The 24,324-nt window shown below is 39.3% G+C and overlaps 1 protein-coding gene and 1 long non-coding RNA gene across 3 annotated transcripts in view; both read right to left on the bottom strand.

Annotated features, from left to right (window-relative positions):
- The window catches only part of LOC137638285 (uncharacterized), a 302,371-nt gene that overhangs the window by 179,725 nt on the left and 98,322 nt on the right, over window positions 1–24,324 (bottom strand). The gene's annotated exons all lie outside the window — the stretch shown is intronic.
- On the bottom strand, window positions 976–22,906 carry LOC137638281 (uncharacterized). Of its 2 annotated transcripts, none has more exons than XR_011043988.1 (4): window positions 22,801–22,906; window positions 7,254–7,357; window positions 6,300–6,414; window positions 976–2,886 (listed from the first exon to the last, which is right to left on the bottom strand). It is a non-coding gene; the product is annotated as an uncharacterized lncRNA (long non-coding RNA). The 2 variants fall into 2 exon arrangements; XR_011043989.1 differs by having other exon boundaries at window positions 6,305–6,414.

The following is a 24,324-nucleotide window of genomic DNA, read 5'->3' as shown; positions in this document are numbered from 1 at the left end:
CTAGCCCTTTCACACTAAAGCCCTCCCAGCCCTTTCACACTAAAGCCCTCCTAGCCTCTTCACACCAAAGCCTTCCTAGCCCTTCCACACTAAAGCCCTCCTAGCCTCTTCACACCAAAGCCTTCCTAGCCCTTTCACACTAATGCCCTCGTAGCCCTTTCACACTAAAGACCTCCTAGCCTCTTCACACCAAAGCCTTCCTAGCCTCTTCACACCAAAGCCTTCCTAGCCCTTTCACACTAAAGCCCTCCTAGCCCTTTCACACTAAAGACCCCCTAGCCTCTTCACACCAAAGCCTTCCTAGCCCTTTCACACTAAAGCCCTCCTAGCCTCTTCACACTAATGCCCTCCTATCCCTTTCACACTAATGCCCTCCTATCCCTTTCACACTAAAGCCCTCCTAGCCTCTTCACACCAAAGCCTTCCTAGCCCTTCCACGCTAAAGCCCTCCTAGCCTCTTCACACCAAAGCCTTCCTAGCCCTTCCACGCTAAAGCCCTCCTAGCCTCTTCACACCAAAGCCTTCCTAGCCCTTCCACGCTAAAGCCCTCCTAGCCTCTTCACACCAAAGCCTTCCTAGCCCTTTCACACTAATGCCCTCCTAGCCATTTTACACCAAAGCCCTTCTAACCTTTTCACATCAGATTTTTCCTAACCATCTCGTCTGCCAACGATCGCCTAAAACTATTCACTATTCGTTATTATCCATCGATGTTCAAGTCCAACTTTAATCCTTAGCATTTAAATTTATGCCAATCAACAAATCAGCCTTTCGACCTTCCCAAAAGCAGAAAGTTTTAGAATCATCTTTCCTAACCTTAAATTTAAGATTCTCTAATAATATCTAATCAAAATCTGACAAACATGTACAGTAACCTTTTCTTTTACCTTTATTATATACCTTTTTATTTCATTTAAAGTATACTCCTAGAATCTACTGTAAACTACTCTAGTTACTAACTTATATATATTGAGAGAGAGAGAGAGAGAGAGAGAGAGAGAGAGAGAGAGAGAGAGAGAGAGAGAGAGAGAGAGAGATGGAAATTTGATCAAATACTGAATCTTACAAATTTAGAAATAAAAGAAGAATAAGTTTTTATACAAATTACAGACATCAAAATATTTACTCTAGATTTTAAAATGTAGAACCAATAGGGTATTTAAGGTTTAGATTGATCCAAATAAATTTGCTAGTTATTACCCTTTATAAAATTTAAAACATGATGTGGGGGATCAATTATCCAAGGTATACTATTGAAACTAGAAAGGGTTTTGTGTTAAGGAACCTCAAGCTCTTAGGACAGAAAGAAAAATTCAAAGGCTAAACAAGAACACACACTGAAATAAGCATTTAAAGCAGCCTAATTCAAATACCACAAAAAGAGATAAATTATGTACACTTAAAAACAAAAACCTTATTTTCATCAACTAAAAGTTTTGGCACCGGATAATTTAGTACTCTTATATAACCTATTCATTCCTAATACAAAAACCCTAGTTTAAAAATTTCCCAACTAATTTACTAACATGTTCCCTTTCCCTAAACTTTAAAAAGGATATAGATTACAAACTAAAAACTGTTTTAGTGTTAATAAAGGTTTTCAAAATCTTACTAGAAATACTCAATTCTTGAAAGTCAAAATGGACAAATAAAAAACCTTAGGAAAATTTTGCTTCTAGGATCTCATAATTTGAATGTCCAATCCCCCTGGATTAAATAAATAAATCCTGAAGATATCACTAGATTAAAATTTAACTGAAATAGCCCAGTCTCTACCTGAAATAGCCCAGTCTCTACCTGAAATAGCCCAGACTCTACCAGAAACAGCCCAGCCCCTACCTGAAACAGCCCAGCCCCTACCTGAAACAGCCCAGCCCCTACCTGAAACAGCCCAGCCTCTACCTGAAATAACTCCTGCCTGAAATAGCCCAGACTCTACCTGAAATAGCCCAGACTCTACCTGAAACAGCCCAGCCTCTACCTGAAATAACTCCTGCCTGAAATAGCCCAGACTACCTGAAACAGCCCAGCCTCTACCTGAAACAGCCCAGCCTCTACCTGAAACAGCCCTGCCTCTACCTGAAACAGCCCTGCCTCTACCTGAAACAGCCCTGCCTCTACCTGAAACAGCCCTGCCTCTACCTGAAACAGCCCTGCCTCTACCTGAAACAGCCCTGCCTCTACCTGAAAGACCTCTACCCGACTATCCCAGCCTCTACGTAGAAGTACTACCTGAAATAACTCCTCCTTGAAATATCCCAGCCTCTACCTAAAATAGTCTGCCCTCTACCTGAAAAACTAATACCTGAAATGACTTGTTTATGAAATAGCCTACCCTCTACCTTTAGTGACTCCTACCTGAAGTAACTCCTACAGGACTATCTGAAATTTCATAACTACGATTTCCACAATAAGATTTTTCAGATGCCACCAGGTTGATGCGAATGAGATACAATTTAGCGCTATAAAGCTTCAGGTTAGTTTACGCAAGATTGCAATCTTAGCTATTGACACTTGATTTAAATAGGCCTAAATTGATTCATAACGAAATTTAAGTCATCAACTATTCATTAAAGCAATTTCTAATGGGAATTTAATTATAAAAACTAAACTCATGAAACTAAAAATGAAAGAATTTAGGTAAATTAGTAAGCTAACAATATAACTTAGCACATTGTCCAAGGCTTAATACTTGAACTAGATAGTTAAAAAACTAATTTAAATAGAGGCATTCCTACAAATGCCCAAAAAAGTGTTCTAGAAGTTCCACTTGATCTTCTCCCACTGAAGAATTTTACCAGGAGTGTCGATTGATCCAGGATAGTCAATGTTCATCATCCTTTTGGTTAAAGGGTTCTAAGTGTCCGAGCAGAAGGCCACATCAACCTGAAAGACGAAAGTGTTAATAGGAACTCACAGAAAATTACTAATCAAGAATTATAAAATATAAATTTAGTACTGTTTTTGGTAATTTTTAAGCAATAATATGTTTGATAAGTCTGTTCAATCGAAAAAAAAAAAATAGCATATCTTAAGCCCCCAAAAGTAGGATATTTTAAGCCCCCAAAAGTAGGATATTTTAAGCCCCCAAAAGTAGGATATCTTAAGCCCCAAAAAGTAGGATATTTTAAGCCTCGAAAAGCATGATATTTTAAGCCCCCAAAAGTAGGATATCTTAAGCCCCCAAAAGTAGGATATTTTAAGCCCCTAAAAGTAGGATATTTTAAGCCCCTAAAAGTAAGATATTCGAAGCCCCTAAAAGTAGGATATTTTAAGCCCCCAAAAGTAGGATATTTTAAGCCCCTAAAAGTAAGATATTTTAAGCCCCTAAAAGTAAGATATTCTAAGCCCCCAAAAGTAGGATATTTTAAGCCCCCAAAAGTAGGATATTTTAAGCCCCCAAAAGTAGGATATCTTAAGCCCCTAAAAGTAAGATATTCTAAGCCCCTAAAAGTAAGATATTCTAAGCCCCCAAAAGTAGGATATTTTAAGCCCCCAAATGTAGGATATTTTAAGCCCCAAAAAGTAGGATATCTTAAGCCCCAAAAAGTAAGATATTTTAAGCCCCTAAAAGTAAGATATTTTAAGCCCCTAAAAGTAGGATATTTAAGATATTTTAAGCCCAAAAGTAGGATATTTAAGCCCCCAAAAGTAGGATATTTTAAGCCACCAAAAGTAGGATATCTTAAACCCCCAAAAGTAGGATATCTTAAGCCCCTAAAAGTAAGATATTCTAAGCCCCTAAGATATTCTAAGCCCCCAAAAGTAGGATATTTTAAGCCCCCAAAAAGTAGGATATCTTAAGCCCCCAAAAGTAGGATATTTTAAGCCCCCAAAAGTCGGATATTTTAAGCCCCAAAAAATAGGATATCTTAAGGCCCTAAAAGTAGGATATCTTAAGCCCCTAAAAGTAGGATATTTTAAGCCCCCAAAAGTAGGATATTTTAAGCCCACAAAAGTAGGATATTTAAGATATTTTAAGCCCCAAAAGTTGGATATTTAAGCACCCTAAAAGTAGGATATTTTAAGCCCCCAAAAGTAGGATATTTTAAGCCCCCAAAAGTAGGATATTTTAAGCCCCCAAAAGTAGGAGATCTTAAGCCCCCAAAAGTAGTATATTTTAAGCCCCCCAAAGTAGGATATTTTATGCCCCTAATAGTAAGATATTTTAAGCCCCCAAAAGTAAGATATTTTAAGCCCCCAAAAGTAGGATATTTAAGATATTTTAAGCCCCAAAAGTTGGATATTTAAGCACCCTAAAAGTAGGATATTTTAAGCCCCCAAAAGTAGGATATTTTAAGCCCCCAAAAGTAGGATATTTTAAGCCCCCAAAAGTAGGAGATCTTAAGCCCCCAAAAGTAGTATATTTTAAGCCCCCCAAAGTAGGATATTTTATGCCCCTAATAGTAAGATATTTTAAGCCCCCAAAAGTAAGATATTTTAAGCCCCCAAAAGTAGGATATTTAAGATATTTTAAGCCCCAAAAGTTGGATATTTAAGCACCCTAAAAGTAGGATATTTTAAGCCCCCAAAAGTAGGATATTTTAAGCCCCCAAAAGTAGGATATTTTAAGCCCCCAAAAGTAGGAGATCTTAAGCCCCCAAAAGTAGGAGATCTTAAGCCCCCAAAAGTAGTATATTTTAAGCCCCCCAAAGTAGGATATTTTATGCCCTAATAGTAAGATATTTTAAGCCCCCAAAAGTAGGATATTTAAGATATTTTAAGCCCCCAAAAGTTGGATATTTAAGCACCCTAAAAGTAGGATATTTTAGGCCCCCAAAAGAGGGATATTTTAAGCACCCAAAAGCAAGATACTAAGCTCCAAATTGATTAGGATGACTTAAGCAACAAAAACTATGATATTCTATATATTTTGATATTTTACTGAAGAAATTAGAATATTACAGGACCAAAAAAAAAAAAAAAAAAAAAAATCTAGGATATCTTAAGAACTAATAAAAAGATGTGCTAGAGTTCCTATGTCAAGTTTTTAACAGTAAATTCTCAAAAATATGAGGAGAAAATACTTTGCTAAAAAATTTAAACCAAGTTGAATTAGCATCCACAGTGCACCACACATGGCGTACTGATATCACTACTCACTCACGATAAGAATTCAATTTAACTGATTTACAGCTTCACACATACACTAACCTGAACACTTTTGACCCCCCCCCCACAAAAAAAAAAAAAGTTAAAGTTGATTTGATTTTTTTTTTATCTAAAATGTTAATCTAAAAGTAGCCGACTTATTTCACACCTAAACAGAGGTATAGAACTAAACTCTAAACTTAGGCTATTTGAGTTTAAAACCATTTATTTTAGTAATAATAAAAAAAAGGAAACATGGATTTAATCTTAGCTTTCTAACTAACGGGATTTACGAAAAAAGAAAAATCATTCAGAAAAAAAAAAACAATGTATGAATGTTTGTTCGTATACAGTTTGAGTGATTCCTATCACTTAAATTTTAATCTAAAGACTCCATATCCTAAAAAAAAAATATTCTCATACAATGGGAAAACCAATATCCAGAAATACTAAAATCTTCAATATCATATATTTACTCAGTCTATTGTCCAGTGGTTCCCAGCCTTTTTTCTGTCATCCCCCCCCCCCCCCCCTGCACCTAGTTCAACCATCCAGATTTCCCCCTTCATGTCCCGCCCAGCCCTCATGCCCACTCGCCTGCCTCAGAAATGGGCATGACACTCCAATTCTCCCCTTGAATATCATGTCTTTGAGAACTGATATGATCATATCACAATTGAATGGCTAACAACAAATTGCCGCACGTACTATGACATTTTCCGCATGTTTTAGTTAGTGGGTAGTGTGATTATTTCCCCCCTGGAAGCTTCAAATTTCCCCCCAGGGGAAAATTTCCCCCTGGTTGGGAACCACTGCTATAGTCTAACATTCCATCTCTGTACTCTTGTAACTTCACCCCAGTACTAAATGGCAAAAAATCTAACCTATTTTCTAAAAAGCAAACAATTTTCAAAATAATTTTACCATCCAAACGGAGTTTACAGTATCAGACATTATGATAAACTGCCAACTGAAATGAAGGACCTATAGGGAGCAACTGAATTTAAGAAGAAACAAAAGACATTACTCTTCACAAGATCATATGATTTGGAGGATGCTACAATCAAAGAATTGTATAAGTTATAATGAAAATGTTTCGTTAAATGATTAATATGGACCCGCCCGAGAAGTAGTTCACTCGACTTCAGTGGAGGGTTGGATTTAAACCCAAAACAAGTGAACAAGTAAGATAATTGAAGATGTCATACTTAACTAGGTTCATGCAGAAGACGGGAGGCAGTTTCTCAACTTGGGGAACAACAGCGTCTGCACGTCCTTTGGACTTCAGGCTCATATGAATACCAATTATCCATACCAAGCAAACTGGAACACAAATGTAGAAAGAATTGAAAAGGACATTTCAACTGATTTTTTTTGCTTTTGCCTATCATCATTATTATTATTATTATTATTATTATTATTATTATTATTATTATCATTATTACTATTACTATTATGATTATTATTATTACTAGCCAAGCTACAACCCTAGTTGGAAAAGCAAGATGCTATAAGCCCAGGGGCTCCAATAGGGAAAAATAGCCCAGTGAGTTAAGGAAGTAAATAAATAAATGATGAAAAATTAACAATAAATCATTCTAAAAAAAGGTAACAACGTCAAAACAGATATGTCATATATAAACTATAAAAAGACTCATTGTACTTAACTAATTTCTCCTAAAATAATTTTGCCAAAAAAAAAGTAAACTTGAAAGTTTTGTTGTGCAAAAAAAGTAGGTGACTATTATTTAATGTCTAAATGGAAATCTCGAATTAAACTATAATTGCATTTGAATACTTCTTTTTAAAAAATGCATTGGCAACTACGGGAATTAATCAAAAGACATGAATTAAAATAAATTCATGATAGTTTGATCAACACAGCTTAAGTGAATCCTATGAGGCCTATCACTCCAGTTTCAAATTAAGAACAAAAACTCTTACTGAAAGAAAAACAAATTTCTAAAAACACAAAGATCTTACATATCTGCTATTCACGCAACATAATCTAATATTGTTCTGTATGTGATTGAGGAACTTCATACCAGCACTAAATGCCCCAAATCAAACCTGTCTTCTAAAATGCATAGAACCTAAAGAAAATTTCACTATTCAAGCGATGTTTACACCATCAGTTCATCTTTGATAACGTCATACTTAACTTGGCTCGCACAAGACAAAAGACTCAAGATCTTGCAATTTCTCAACTTGTTGCATGACAGCCTTTGTGTCCTCTTCCAGTCCTCAGTGTCACTGGAGTACAAATCTGGAAAGAATTGAAAAGGACATATTAGCAACATTTTTACTTTTGCCTATTTTTTTTTTCTTGGCTAAAGTTTCCCCAAAATAGTTAAGGACTTTCCAAACTCAAGACTATCCAATGTCAACAGCTGAGTTTACAAAGATGCATAAAAAAAACTATTTACAAGATATCCACGATAGCCCGAACAAATACAAAAGGTTAATTTGTTGATTGTGAACAAGTCATAATTCATTGGTTGTATTAATCAAATTGTCAAAAAACACCACACAAACTATTGGCTACAAATGAGGGGGTACTAGTACGCAGGAACATACCGCCTGAAGAGGTTTTGCCTTACTTTCAGTACAAGATATCCACGATAGCCCGAAAAAATACAAAAGGTTAATTTGTTGATTGTGAACAAGTCATAATTCATTGGTTGTATTAATCAAATTGTCAAAAAACACCACACAAACTATTGGCCACAAATGAGGGGGTACTAGTACGCAGGAACATACCGGCTGAAGAGGTTTTGCCTTACTTTACTAGTTAAAATTTCAGTAAAATTTCAGTAAAATTTCAGAAATCACAAAGATTGTTGCACTACTGTATAATAGTTATAGTCATAGTTATAGTTCTTTACTTGTTTACTTGTTTTGGGTTTAAATCCAACCCTCCACTGACGTCGAGTGAACTACTTCTCGGGTGGGTCCATATCAATCATCTAACGAAACATTTTCATTGTAACTTATAAAATTCTTTGATTGTAGTATCTTCCAAATCATATGATCTTGTGAAAAGTAATGTCTTTAGTTTCTTCTTAAATTCAATAGCTCCCTTTAAGTCCTTCATTTCAGTCGTCGGTTTATCATAATGTCTAGGCGCACAGTAGCTAAAAGCCCTTTCACCAAATTTACCATTTGTTCTTGGTTCAGATAGTCTCTTTGTCACTCATGTGTCTTATGGTAACATTTGTTTCTAGTTCTAGTTTTTTCAGGCATTCTTTTAGATATTTTGGTTCAGTATCTTATAGGTTAGTAAGAGTAGTTTGTATTCGATTCTCGCCTTTACCGGCAGCCAGTGTAATTTAATTTGTGCAGGGGTAATTCTATCCCTATTGTGTAGTCCTTTTATTAGAGATTGTGACTGCAGAATTGGGTTCATACTTCATAACAAGTATCCCTGGAGTGAACGAATTGGGGGAACAAAAACAAGACGTCAAGTAAACCTATAGGAATGAGAATAAAACGAGAGGTTTGGGGAACAGAAAAGGCTGGATGAGGGCAGCGTCAGTATGAGGCGTTATTTGCTTGTTACTGAAAATACTAATGTTACATACGGCAAGGTCCTTTCTAAAGTTGATACTTTTGTTATGAGAATGAGGTTGGGGTATATTTATTGTTGGCAATATATTGATGGTGATGGTATACCCTGTAGATTGTGTGGTGAAGCATACTCGCATACTCTACATCATTATATGTTAGAATGTGATAAACTTGGGGAATTTAGAAATGTTTCTATTAATAGTGTTACTGAGCAAGTTTGCTTTGTCTTAAATAATGATATCACAAAAAAAATTTTTAACAAGTTTCCCAGGTTTTACTGGAATAGATAAAGGAGCATTGTAATAAGTTTTGTTGGGGAGGCATTAGCATGCTAATACATCCCATTTGATGTATCTATATGTCAATAAACTTTTTTGAATTTGAATTTGAATTCTGGAAAAAACTACGATTGACTACAACAGCTTTTTGGTGGGATATGTGTTTCTAGTAACGTTGGGCGGTCCTGGGATTACTAAAGAAATCGATATATCATGCTATATAAAGCCGATGCGTGGCTGCGAGAATTGTTAAACTCATCCCTGCAGAAATTCATGTGACATTTTGAGAAGTTATGTGAACAATATCGTTGCACAATATCCATATTCACATTTTAGGTATTATCGTACGTTTCAATAAATTACTTTGATATTATGATTGTTTTATTAATATAAACTATCACCTAAAGATCCTCGTTCAGGGTGACAGATCTTTGGGTGAGAAAATTTGGGGTGAGGGACCTTCAGGGATCTCAAAATCAAATAAACTTTACCTTTAGTTGTAAGTTCGGCTAATAATGACAACGCCGGTCGAATCTGTCTCTTTCCAAAACCAAACCGAAATAACTTTGGCCAACGCTAAACGATTGTCCGGCTTCCCTGGTATTGAACTACACTGGACAAGTCCACTCGTCATTTTCTGTGTTATGTTATAATGACGTCATAATGACGTCATAATGACCTCACTCCAGAAGTAAGGCAAGCAGACTATGATAAGGCCTATGTTAATTCAGGAATTGACTATTGAAACTCGCTCTGTTTTGATCTCAAATGACAACTTTAGATATTACAAAACATAATTAACATAGCAGCATGATTGATAAAATGGTGTCCCACTTCGAGAAAATATCGCTCCTATACTTAGTGAATAACATTGGCTGCCTATCAAAGCTGGAATAGAGTCTGTGCAATGACTCATTAAGTTATCAGAACCGGACATCCAAAATATCTAAGGGAATTGCCACATATTGTGCAGCCAACAAATTGTGCTGGCACGAGAATAGTTACAGATATTATTATTATTATTATTATTATTATTACTTGCTAAGCTACAACCCTAGTTGGAAAAGCAGAATGCTATAAGCCCAGGGGCCCCAACAGGGAAAATAGCCCAGTGAGGAAAGGAAAGAAGGAAAATAAAATATTTTAAGAAGAGTAACAACATTAAAATAAATATTTCCTATATAAATTATAAAAACTTTAACAAAACAAGAGGAAGAGAAATCAGATTGAATAGTGTGCCCGAGTGTACCCTCAAGCAAGAGAACTCTAACCCAAGACAGTGGAAGACCATGGTACAGAGGCTATGGCACTATCCAAGACTAGAGAACAATGGTTTGATTTTGGAGTGTCCTTCTCCTAGAAGAGCTGCTTACCAAAGCTAAAGAGTTTCTTCTACCCTTACCAAAAGGAAAGTAGCCACTGAACAAATACAGTGCAGTAGTTTCGAGTTAATGGAACCAAGATACATGTCAATTTCGTTTGGTCGCTGCAGCCTCACCATCTTTGTGAGCTAAGGATAGGGGGTTTGGGGAAGCCTATAGGTCTATCTGGTGAGTCATCAACGCCCATTGCCTGGCCCTCCTTGGTCCTAGCTTGGGTGGAGAGGGGGCTTGGGCGCTGATCATATGTACATATGGTTAGTCTCTAGGGCATTGTCCTGCTCGATAGGCAATGCCACTGTCCCTAGCCTCTACCATTCATGATCGGCATTTACAACCTTTAAACTTTTACTGTAGATTCTACAGCTTTCAAATGAGCGGTCCCATGACTATACAATAAGCTCCAACTAGACATTCGAAAGACTGAAGATATTAAGACTTTCAAAAAGAAACTGAAGACTTTTTCGTTTCCCCGAATGTTTCAATAATATGTGGATTTGAAAATAAACACTAAATACGATGTATGATACGATAAATACCTAATTAATGTATATGACAAACAGATCTTGTAGGTCCTGCAGGGCTCAAGTGTTCCTCTGTATTGATAGGACCATGAAAACAGCCCTTAAAGTAAAATAAGTAACCTACTGTATCAATATGGTTAAGCAAACTATGTATATTTGCTTCGAGCTAATACACTTAGTAAATAAATAAATAAAAAGGTCGTAGCACAATTCAATAAACGTGGGGCCTATTAAGAACACAGACGCTAAATTTGGGGTAACAATAAAAATTTACGACTGTTAATTTATATAATGTATGTAAATTATTTTATTCATAATTTATCTCTTCAAAAATATTTCCCTTTCACAAATACTGACCACTCCCCAGTACCCGCCCCCGCCCCCACAAGAAGCCACCCTCAGCACCCCTCCCCCTATGAGGTTACAGCGGCTCATACCTGGTTGCAAATATGATGGAACTTTTTATGATAATCAACAAATAGCTAAGCACGCAATATGCATTAAAACGTGATAGGAGTTGGTACTGCACATACATACATACATGCATACTGTACATACATACATACATACATAAAAACTTAAACTTTTTTTCTCAATTAGTTACATGAATAAATTCGACAATATTTCACTCGCAATTCCCCCTATGAGATGGTACACAATTCAACTCTCAAGGGACTAAAAAAAAAATTCTCCACTGTATGGTGAAAATGAACATACAAGTGCCAAACCAGAAGAACAAACCGTTTAAATCAGGAAGGACACTTAGAAATGGGTCCTAGTCTGAATCATGGACACAAATTCGTAGTTCGCAGATCATCATCAACCAAGATTTTGTTTACTGAAGAAACATTTATTACTTATAACCAGTTTTGCTTCACAAATCAATGACGAAAGTAATTTACACATGAAAGTATTTATCGTCTTTTTGGACATTCAAAACAAAACAAAAAAGTAAGTTAACAATTATCTTCACATTTAGGTAACACAGACGTGTTTCTCCGACTTCCGACCTTGAGCAAAACTGCAGGTAACGACATTTGCTTGGCAGACCGAAAACACAGACGAAAAACTTATAGTACTTACAAAAAGAGTTATGCCAAAACTAATGAGGTGATTACAGTTGTTTGTCGACTGCATTATGAAAAATTAACTAATATAATTATTCATTCAAATGAATTTGATCGGCTATAGTGTTTTAGGAAAAAAAAATCGTTTATTCAAATAGGTTTACAGTCTCAATAAGCTTCCGGTGATTTAACAAATATTTTCTTTGAGAGAGAGAGAGAGAGAGAGAGAGAGAGAGAGAGAGAGAGAGAGAGAGAGAGGGGGGGGGGGGTTAACGTTTACTTGCATGAAGGAATTGTTGTGGAGAGAGGCAACAAGGCTCTCTCTCTCTCTCTCTCTCTCTCTCTCTCTCTCTCTCTCTCTCTCTCTCTCTCTCTCTCTCTCTCTCTTTTAGGATCAACAGCTTTAGACAAATTGGATCTTAACTACCAAATTAATTAACCAATATAGCCGAAAACTGTATAGAAAACTAAATGGGATATTTTGGACCATTTGAAATCAAGGAAATAAGCCACCAGTAGGACTGAAGGATATCGACTGCAAGATGGATTTAAATCCACATGACTGTTAGGATTATTAGTAGAATACCTAAAGGGGGTCACCATAGCAAATTCTTAGAAAAGAGTAATTTTGAGATAAGTAGTCATGATGAGGTCACTTCAGTGTGTTGAAAGGTAACAGAATGCACGAGCGAGAGTTTCAAGGAGTTACAAGGATTTCTGATGTCTCAAAAGACTTTTTAGTCGATCCCTGGAGACTCCATTTGCTCTTTGGTAGGGCGATTTAGTTTAAGCATTTAGAGGGTTTTGTATGATCTTGTCTAACTTATTCTTGAACTTGGAGAGAGAGAGAGAGAGAGAGAGAGAGAGAGAGAGAGAGAGAGAGAGAGATTCCAAGCCTATCACTACTTTACACTGAAGGGCCACGTTCACAAGCAAAGCAACTGCAAAACAGTCAACATAAAAGCGCTAGAAGTCATGTTTATTAGAGCCCTATTAGACAAAACATGATTAATATAAGGTCACAAAGATGCTAATAATTGATAATATGGTCCACACCAGGCTCATAGAACTCTGGTTCTCATCAAAACCTTATGTTACGTAACCTGCACACAACGTTAAGACAATTTAACTCACCTGACCGAGGATACAGCTAATTTTATTGTCCTGATGTATTTGAGGATAAATTGCCCTTAAGCTATGAAAAGGCAAAAATCAATAGAGAGTTTATTGTCAAGCCTTCGATTCAAGTTGCTTCGTCCACGAAGTATCAAAGACAGTATTGATGCTTTATACAATTTTGTGGATCACTAATAACCAGCTTTATTTCATCAAAATGATATTGCCTTCGGAAATTTCTACATGAAACTATTCATCGTTTATCAATTCAAAACTTAATGCATTCAAAACAAAAATAACTTATTACCTGTTAAAATAAATAAGACTTCCTATTTTCAGATTACAAACTGATCTAAAAAAAAAATAGCTGACAATGAGTAGTCCCGTCTTCTTAACGAAGAGCAAATAGGCCTGCGTTGAAAACCACTTTTGCCTGACTGGTCGAAAAACAGACTAGGGACACCCCAGTTACAGTAAGAGTTTTGTTACTAACTAATGCTTTGATTACGCCTGCCCACTAGTGAATGATAGGAAAATATTGATGACGGTTCAATACATAAGGCATATCAATAAATGCTTCCATAAGAATATTTTCTCAAATATCAGAATTACACAAGAAATTCGTCTTAACTTATTAATATTCTGCCAGAACCAACATGAAAACTAATCATAAATATGTCATTGCAAATAAAGCGAGGATAAATACTAAACCTAAATAGTACCTCAGCTTGAAAACGAAAGCATTTGACAATAAACACGAACTGTGTGATATGCAAAATACCTTAGATTGTACACGATAAACTGACCTTTTAATCTCTGCAGGGCGTAGGTGTCCTCTGAATGTGACAGGGCCATAAAAAGAAAGAAAAAAAAAACAGCCCTTTAAGTAAAGTTCCTTAATGGAACCAAATGTATGAGAAACACTTAAGGTTTTTTTTTCATCAAAATATCGCCAGGTAATCATCACTTAGTAACAAATTTAATTCATGCAAAATAAATACAACCGTTTGTCATAATACTAAATGAAGACTGTTGGTATTAATGACTGAATAAGGCTTCCCATTTTCAGATTATAAACGGACTTTTTTGAAAGTTCACTGACAACGAGTAGGTCCAACCTTTTAGACGAAGAACAAATATGCAGAAAACCAGTTCTGTCTGGTTGGTCGAAAAAACTGTCCAGGACAAACCTCCCCCCTACACACACACACTTATGGTAAGAGTTTAGTCAATACTAATGAGATAATTAGGTCATTATACAGACATTAATGGAATGAGAAAAAAAAAACGAGATTTGCATATAAAAATAGTTTTTATAAAGGGTTTCCCAAGAATATTTTTCTAAAGATCTAAATAAAAAGCCGTGTTCCTACTTGAGCTTTTATCACGGTAATTTCCTACCTTAATTTAAACTGAATTTCAATGCATTGCTGGTATAGAGTCCCTTAAAGATCAAAATTAAGCCTCTTATTCTACCAACCACTTACTTCTGCCTAAGTGCATGTGCTGAGATGACAAATCTAAACTTACAAATAACATATCTTGGGATACACTTCCGAATATTTAATATCTTAATGGATTTGATGCTCACGGCTTTCCTGTATTTAGGAGAGAGAGAGAGAGAGAGAGAGAGAGAGAGAGAGAGAGAGAGAGAGAGAGAGAGAGAGAGAGAGACCTTATCAAAACCGAAGGATGTCTTCAAATTTACCTCTACGCGAAGATAGCTTTTTCGAAAGACTGAACAAAATGTTTTTGTAGTTTTACCGACTATGGAACTCCCAGTTGCTGACATAGGATATCAATGTTATTCTCACTCTCAACTAAGAATATGCTTTAAGTTATTATTATCAATGTTGCAGGGACACTGAAATTAAACAGTTCTGACGTAAGCAATACTTATGTGGGAGACCCACTCATGAAACTAAAGTTTACTAACAAAATATTTGTTAAATAACCGAAATAAAACAGTAAATTGGGCATGCTTATATTATTACAAAGCAACTGAGAGAGAGAGAGAGAGAGAGAGAGAGAGAGAGAGAGAGAGAGAGAGAGAGAGAGAGAGAGAGAGAGAGCTTAATTGGTGGGTGTGGTCGATACTTTTGAGTTATCAAACTAACGTAAAGTGAGACAATGGTTGTTTCTTAAAAGCAAAATGATTGTATATATTTGTGTCAAGGATTGTATGAATTTGTATTCAAAAGAATGATATATGTATATTTATAACAAAGAATTAATTTTGTGTATCAATAAAATGTTATTTTTATTAGTAAAATAAATTTTTGAATATACTTACCCGATAATCATGTAGCTGTCAACTCCGTTGCCCGACAGAATTCTACGGGAGGGATACGCCAGCTATCACAATACTAGAAGGGGGTGTACTCACCAGCGCCACCTGTGGCCAGGTACTACAGTACTTCTTGTTGACACCTCCTCAATTTTTCCTCGGTCCACTGGTTCTCTATGGGGAGGAAGGGAGGGTCAATTAAATCATGATTATCGGGTAAGTATATTCAAAAATTTATTTTACTAATAAAAATAACATTTTTCAATATTAAACTTACCCGATAATCATGTAGCTGATTCACACCCAGGGGGGTGGGTGAAAACCAGTGTACAAGATTAAAGGATAGCTAAGTATCCCGTATTTCATATAATCAGTTATCTCAAAATAACAATGAAATAATAAGTACCTGGTAAGGAAGTCGACTTGAACCGTTACTCTGCCTTTTTTTAAGTTCGTCTTCCTTACTGAGCGCAGCGTTCCTCTTAGGAGGCTGAATCAACTCTAAGGTGCTAAAGTATATAGGGCTGCAACCCCTACTAAAGGACCTCTACACAACCTCTAACCCAGGCGCTTCTCAAGAATGAATTGACCACCCGCCAAATCAAAAGGATGCGGAAGGCTTCTTAGCCTACCGTAACAACCATAAAAACAACAATAAAAGCATTCAAGAGAAAGGTTAAAAAATGTTATGGGATTAAGGGAATGTAGTGGCTGAGCCCTCACCTACTACTGCACTCGCTGCTACGAATGGTCCCAGGGTGTAGCAGTTCTCGTAAAGAGACTGGACATCTTTAAGATAAAATGATGCAAACACTGACTTGCTCCTCCAATAGGTTGCATCCATTATGCTCTGCAGAGAACGGTTTTTATTAAAGGCCATCGAAGTAGCTACGGCTCTCACTTCGTGGGTCCTTACCTTCAGCAAAGCAAGGTCTTCCTCCTTTAAGTGAGAATGGGCTTCTCTAATCAGAAGCCTTATATAATACGAAACCCCGTTTTTGGACATGGGCCTCGAAGGTTTCTTGATTGCACACCATAAGGCTTCTGACTGTCCTCGAATAGGTTTTGACCTATTAAGATAAAATTTCAGAGCTCTGACAGGGCAAAGAACTCTTTCTAGCTCGTTACCTACCATGTTGGAGAGGCTAGGTATTTCAAACGATCTAGGCCAAGGACGTGAAGGAAGTTCATTCTTAGCTAAGAATCCGAGCTGTAAAGAACATGTTGCAGATTCGGATGTGAACCCAATGTTCTTGCTGAAGGCATGAACCTCACTGACTCTTTTAGCTGTTGCAAGGCAGACGAGAAAAAGAGTCTTGAGGGTAAGGTCCTTGAAGGAAGCTGACTGGAGAGGTTCGAACCTAGGTGACATAAGGAACCTTAAGACTACGTCTAGATTCCAGCCTGGAGTGGGTAGACGACGTTCTTTAGAAGTCTCAAAAGACTTAAGGATGTCTTGAAGGTCCTTGTTGGAAGAAAGGTCCAAACCTCTGTGGCGGAGAACTGAAGCCAACATACTCCTGTACCCTTTAATCGTAGGAGCTGAAAGGGATCTCTCATTCCTAAGATGTAATAGGAAGTCAGCTATTTGGGTCACAGAGGTATTGGTAGAGGAAACTGCATTGGCTCTACACCAGCTCCGGAAGACTTCCCACTTGGATTGGTAGACTCTACGAGTGGATACCCTCCTTGCTCTGGCAATCGCACTGGCTGCCTCCTTCGAAAAGCCTCTAGCTCTAGCGAATCTTTCGACAGTCTGAAGGCAGTCAGCCGAAGAGCGTGGAGATTTGGGTGCAACCTGTCTACGTGAGGTTGACGTAGAAGGTCCACTCTTAGAGGGAGAGTCCTGGGGACGTCGACCAGCCATTGTAGTACCTCTGTGAACCATTCTCTTGCAGGCCAAAGGGGAGCAACCAGCGTCAGCCGTGTCCCTTCGTGCGAGATGAACTTCTGAAGGACTTTGTTTATGATCTTGAACGGTGGAAATGCGTAAAGGTCGAGATGGGACCAGTTCAGCAGAAAAGCATCCACATGAACTGCTGCTGGGTCTGGAACTGGGGAACAGTACAAAGGAAGTCTCTTGGTCATGGAGGTGGCAAACAGATCTATTGTCGGCTGACCCCACAAGGTCCAAAGTCTGTTGCACACGCTCTTGTGGAGGGTCCATTCCGTGGGGATGACCTGATCCCTTCTGCTTAGGCGATCTGCTGAGACGTTCATGTTGCCCTGAATGAACCTCGTAACTAGGGTGAGGTTTAGACTTCTTGACCAAATGAGGAGGTCCCTTGCTATCTCGTATAGGCTCCTCGAATGGGTCCCTCCTTGCTTGGAGATGTAAGCCAAGGCTGTGGTGTTGTCGGAGTTCACCTCCACCACCTTGCCTAGCAGGAGGGACTTGAAGTTCAATAGGGCTAAATGAACTGCTAGTAGCTCCTTGCAGTTGATGTGGAGCGTTTTCTGTTCCTCGTTCCACGTTCCCGAGCACTCCCGTCCGTTCAAGGTCGCGCCCCAGCCCGAGTCCGATGCATCCGAGAAGAGATGAAGATTGGGGGTCTGAATCGCCAACGATAGGCCCTCCCTGAGAAGGAGATTGGTCTTCCACCACAAGAGAGTGGTCTTCATCTCTTTGGTGACTGGGATAGAGACTGCTTCGAGAGTCAAACCCTTGTCCCAATGAGCTGCTAGATGGAATTGAAGAGGGCGGAGGTGGAGTCTCCCTAGCTCGACGAACAGGGCCAACGATGAAAGGGTCCCTGTGAGACTCATCCACTGTCTCACCGAGCAACTGCTCCTCTTCAGCATGCTCAGGATGCAATCTAGGGCTTGGCTTATCCTTGGGGCCGATGGAAAAGCCCGAAAATCCTGACTCCGAATCTCCATTCCCAGGTACACAATGGATTGGGAGGGAATGAGCTGGGACTTTTCTAGATTGACTAACAGACCCAGTTCTTTGATCAAGTCCAAAGTCCAGTAGAGACTCTCCAGACAGCGACGACTCGTGGAGGCTCTCAACAGCCAGTCGTCTAAATAAAGGGAGGCTCTGATGTCCGATAAGTGGAGGAATTTTGCTATATTCCTCATCAGAAGCGTAAACACCATAGGAGCTGTGCTTAGGCCAAAACACAGGGCTTGGAATTGATAGACAACCTTTCCAAAAACGAATCTCAGGAAAGGTTGGGAGTCTGGATGAATAGGAACGTGAAAGTAAGCATCTTTCAGGTCCAACGAGACCATCCAGTCCTCCTGCCTGACCGCTGCTAGGACCGACTTCGTCGTCTCCATCGTGAACGTCTGCTTGGTGACATAAGCATTGAGCGCGCTGATGTCCAGCACCGGTCTCCAACCTCCTGTCTTCTTGGCCACCAGAAAGAGACGGTTGTAGAAGCCCGGGGATTGATGGTCCCGGACTATAACCACTGCCTTCTTCTGTAACAGGAGCGACACCTCCTGGTGCAACGCTAGCCTCTTGTCCTTTTCTTTGTAGTTGGGAGAGAGGTTGATGGGAGATGTGGTCAGAGGGGGTTTGCGGCAGAATGGTATCCTGTAACCCTCCCTCAGCCAACTGACAGACTGGGCGTCTGCACCTCTCTTTTCCCAGGCTTGCCAGAAGATCTTGAGTCTGGCTCCTACTGCTGTCTGGAGAGGAGGAGAGTCAGTTTTTGCCTTTAGAAGCCTTGGAACCTTTCCTAGACTTGCTCCTGGAAGAGTCTGGACGGGAGCTTCCTCGGCTGGGGGCTCTACCACGAAAGGGAGGAATAAACCTCGTAGCAGGAGTATCAGCCACTGGGGTGCGATAAGTCCTGGGGACTGAGGTAGCAACCTTAGTCTTACGAGCTGATGAGGCCACAAGATCATGGGTGTCCTTTTGTATCAGGGCCGCAGACAAGTCCTTAACAAGCTCTTCAGGAAACAGGAACTTAGAGAGCGGAGCGAAAAGGAGTTGAGACCTTTGACAAGGTGTGATGCTGGAGGAAAGGAAGGAACAAAGCTGCTCCCTTTTCTTAAGCACTCCTGACACAAACATAGAAGCAAGCTCACCAGATCCATCCCTAATAGCCTTATCCATGCAGGACATTAAGAGCATGGCTGAGTCCTTGTCCGCAGGGGAGGTCTTCTTGCTAAGGGCCCCCAGGCACCAGTCTAGGAAATTGAACATCTCAAAGGCTCTAAATACACCCTTTAGGAAGTGATCTAGATCGGAGAAGGTCCAGCAAACCTTAGAGCGCCTCATTGCTGTTCTACGAGGAGAGTCTACCAAACTTGAGAAGTCAGCCTGGGCAGAGGCAGGTACTCCCAAGCCTGGTTCCTCTCCTGTGGCATACCAAACGCCCGCTTTAGAAGTGAGCTTAGTCGGAGGAAACATAAAGGAAGTCTTTCCTAGTTGCTGCTTAGACTGCAACCACTCCCCTAAAATTCTTAACGCTCTCTTAGAGGACCTTGCAAAGACGAGCTTAGTATAAGTTGACTTGGCTGGCTGCATGCCCAGCGAAAACTCAGATGGAGGAGAGCGGGGGGTAGCAGAGACAAAATGGTCTGGGTATACCTCTCTGAAAAGAGCCAAGACCTTACGAAAGTCAATAGGAGGCGGAGAAGACTTGGATTCATCCACGTCAGATGAGGGATCCAGGTGTGCAGCCTCATCATCAGAAACCTCATCACCAGAGTGTAGCGAAGTGAGAGGTAAGGTATGCTGAACAGCAGAATCTGCACGAGCGGTAGCAAAAACGCTTGTGGTTTCATCCTCAAGTCTCTGTTGAGGCAACACCTGAGGCTCAGGCTGCAAAGGCTGGTCAAAAGAAGTAGCAGAAGGTAGGCGCATGGGTGGAGGAGGCTGACTCCTGGCATGAGTGTCTTGACTCAAGAGTTGCGCTTGCTGTAAGGTTGGTGGATGCGCAGTAGCAGGTTCCTGAGGAACGAGTTGAGGTTCCTGAGGTGTGAGCTGCGAGCGTTGAGGTAGTGGCTGCGCAGAACACAGTAATTGTCTCGCGAGTTGAGGTTCCTGAGGCGCAAGGCTAAGGTGTTGAGGCTCTCGCCTTGAGGAGGGTTGAGGTCGCTGCAGCGAGAGCTGAGGAGTCTGCCTCATGGATGGGAGAGGTTGTTGTACCTCAAGAGAGTGTTGCCTCACTGGTGGAACCGCAAGTGGAAGCGGAGGAAGTAAGGTATAAGCTTCCTGTTCCCATTGCTGAGGTTGCCTTAAGGAAGGCGGAGGTAGCTGCACACCGCTGGAAACTGGCAACTCAGTACGTGGTAAGGTATCCTGAGGAGCCTCAACATCGTACGCCTGGCAGACAGGACTGCGGTTAGGCGGAGCGATCGCAGGAGGAGGTGTAACCTTCTCAGCTTGACACTCACGCATCAAGACCGCAAGTTGTGACTGCATGGACTGCAGTAGAGTCAACTTGGGGTCAGCAGACACTAAGGTCTGCTGAGGCAAAGCCTTAACAGAAGAGATCTGTTGCGGCAGCACCTTACTCCTCTTAGGAGGTGTGCATTCAACTGATGACTGCGGCGAGTCAGAGCTGATCCAATGACTGCAGCCAGGTTGTAGAGCTCTTGAGGTCTGGACTCAGCGTTTGAGCGGTCTTGAGACCTGTTTCCAACGTTTCCTCCCTGACAATTCTTCAGCAGACGAGTAAAAGACGGGCTCAATCGTCTGCGGGTGGGAGTGACGGTCTCTAGAAGACACGCCCGCAACCACCGAGGATACTTCTGTGCGCCGATCAAGGCCTGCCGAACCCTTTTGCCCTTCGACATTGCTTCTCCCCTGGGCTTGGGAGCTTGCAAGAGGTCCCGGACTGGGAGGACGACTGGCACGCACAGAAGAACCCTCACGCACCACACTGACACTAGCACTTGGCACTGCACTGACACTAGCACTCGTCACAGCACTGGCACTATTACCACCCACTGCACTCTTGACCTTAAGTTCCTTGACTTCGGCCATAAGAGACTTATGATCACTAACCACCGACTCCACTTTGTCACCTAAAGCCTGAATGGCACGCAAAACAACAGACATATCAGGTTGAGGGCAAATAGTAGGTTCGGGGGTAGCCACTACAGGGGGAGGAAAAGGTAGGGGATCATGAGGTGAGGAAAAAAGTGAAGAGCGAGAAGAACTCCTCCTAACTCTCTCTCTCTCTAACTTGGTTGAATACTTAAGAAATCGGACAAAATCAAGTTCCGAAAGTCCGGCGCATTCCTCACATCGATCTTCCAACTGACAGGGTCTTTCCCTACAGTCAGAACAAGCGGTGTGAGGATCTACCGAGGCCTTCGGAATACGCCTATTACAAGACCTACATCGTCTATGGGGTGGGGCTTGTGAAATGTCAGACATCTTGAATCAAAGAGTTAGCCAAGTGGGGATTCCAAATCAAGCAAAAAGATCGTTAACCATTAATCAGAACTAAATAATAGCTATCTAAGCTAATATAGAAGTTTTCCAGTAAAGCGACAGCCGAAATCTGAGAGAAATACTTCACCAAAAGCCGTGAAAATACTCCAAGATCATAAGCGTATCCCAGAACGTCTTGCCGGAAGCACGACAGAGGAAAAATTGAGGAGGTGTCAACAAGAAGTACTGTAGTACCTGGCCACAGGTGGCGCTGGTGAGTACACCCCCTTCTAGTATTGTGATAGCTGGCGTATCCCTCCCGTAGAATTCTGTCGGGCAACGGAGTTGACAGCTACATGATTATCGGGTAAGTTTAATATTGAAAAATAATGATTCTGTGAGAATGTTGAGTTGCTCACTGAATTATATTTTTGGTCAACCAACGAACAACTTTCCATCACACATCACCTGAAACCCTCGTTTCTTAATTACACTTTTGCAATGCAAATAATTCCACAAATCACAGTTTTCACTATAGTTTACACCATCATATTCACACCTTTTAAAATGCGAAAAATAATCTCTTATCAAATTTCTTATCAGATTAAATCTAAGTATGTGATTAAAAAGTTCTGTCGTTTTTTGATAAAACATTGCGCAAATATTAAAATGATACGACCCTCTATTTAACCACGGGAACAAAAAATCCATAAAAATTATCGACAGTTGATTTGGATTATAAAATCTAGGGCTAAGGCTACAGGCATTAGTATTATCTTAATTCATTCTTATAGTAACAACTTCAATTATAGGTGATTACAGAATCCTCAACTGGAACTAAAACCACACAGCGACTACTGTTATACACTATCTCATTAATTGTTAAGTTAAAGCCACATCTAGAAACAATCTCATTTAATAACCACTCACTGATTAATGGAATTACCAACACACGCTAAAAATAACATTTTTTGAGAAATGCTTTTTATAAAGTTTCTTCACCAATGAAAGACCCTTAAAGAAATTCGATGGTTTAACACAAGGAAACCTACAGCACCTATAAGATATTCGAATCTCCAGTATTTTGAGTAATTAAAGATACTGCGAGAACATAATAAAATCAATGAAACCTTGTAAAATGTGTCCCTCCTTACCTAATGAAGCCTTCACTGTTTGCAGGATCACAAGTTAAAAGACGAGAGTCAGGAGACTTGGTTCCTTCTTCCTCTCTCTCTCTCTCTTTGTCTGAGAAAGGAATCTTCTTCTACTGTCTACACAGTCAGGAACATCCCTAGACAGTCTCTAAAAGTTCCCCTGACCAGAAGTAATTTTGCTAGGCATTTTTCAACACAATTAAATTTACAGCCTACTAGATACTGTACTATGTACTCCTGTGTCTTCTGTAATTATAATCTATTCTGTTTTTATTTCTAATTGCTCCAATTGTGAAGCAACATACAGTATATTTTGTTTTATTCGTGATTAATTTATGCTCTGATTTCATTTTGTGCTCTGAAAGATATATTAATAAAGTTCTAATTGCAATGAATGGTATACCATAGGAAAACAATAAAACATAATTAAAAGTCATTCACTTTCATTATGTCTCATTGAAGACTGGATAATTATTCATGAGTATTTAGATAATGTTTTACATTTACCAGACGTACGGGAACTCCCACTCTCAATGCCCCCCAAAACCTTTTAAAAATTCCCAAATTTGGGGACAAATTCCCAAAAGTTGTCCCCCTAGTTAAGGAAGTGTTTCAACCAATCAGGGACCTCCACACCATTGTCTGCATTCTATAGCCTTTTCATCAGCTAAAATTATAGTAATTTGCTTAAGATATATTCAAATATTTTTCCAATAGATTAACTGAATTATAATAGGAGTTCAGAATATATTCGTATGAATTTAATTTGATGTTTAAGTGATATGCAGTATACGAGTGAAATTTATAAGTAAGTTACCCCTAGATTAGTGGTTTTAAAAAAGAAACGATAAAAGTTTTGATTTAGAGAAAACCTAATTTAAGGGTAACTATAATATATTCAACGACCACGAATATTATTTTTATGTATATATAACGTCATCTTGACAAATGTCATACGTTAATGCCTTTAAGAATATTATCTTCCATAACTTATATAATTGTGTGATATAGAATGAGTAAGATTTACTTGAGAATAATAAAAGTATTTTAAGATCTAGGATTCATAGTTTGGCTATAGATTCCCTATAAACCGGTATTAGCCTATGTTTGTTTAACTATGTTTACAAATACATACCTATTAAATGAAGGGAGATGTTATGTAATCACCCTTCTGATTGAGGGTATACTCACAGTACGTTGCTGGTTGACCTGTCCTGGGAGCGCTCCCACAATGACACCTTGATCCACGCTAAAGAATAATTACAGATGGCTTCAAACTGTTGGAACCTAGATATATGTCTATTTTAGGCTCTAGAGCCTTTAAATATGCGGCCCCGAGACTATATAATAAGCTCCCACGAAACTTTCAAATGATTGAAAACATTAAGGCTTTCAAGAGGAAACTGAAGACTTTCTTATTTCAAAAGTCATACAACAATGACGATTTAACGGTAAATGAACAATACACTATCTGAAAAGATCAATACTCTAAGCGAATAAGGTAAAATGACAGGGGAGGTCCTG

This window comes from Palaemon carinicauda, chromosome 3 (assembly GCF_036898095.1).
Source record: "Palaemon carinicauda isolate YSFRI2023 chromosome 3, ASM3689809v2, whole genome shotgun sequence".
NCBI classification, from domain to species: Eukaryota; Metazoa; Arthropoda; class Malacostraca; order Decapoda; family Palaemonidae; genus Palaemon; species Palaemon carinicauda.
Note: the sequence above shows the minus strand (reverse complement) of the source record. Positions and strands in the feature narration are given on the sequence as shown.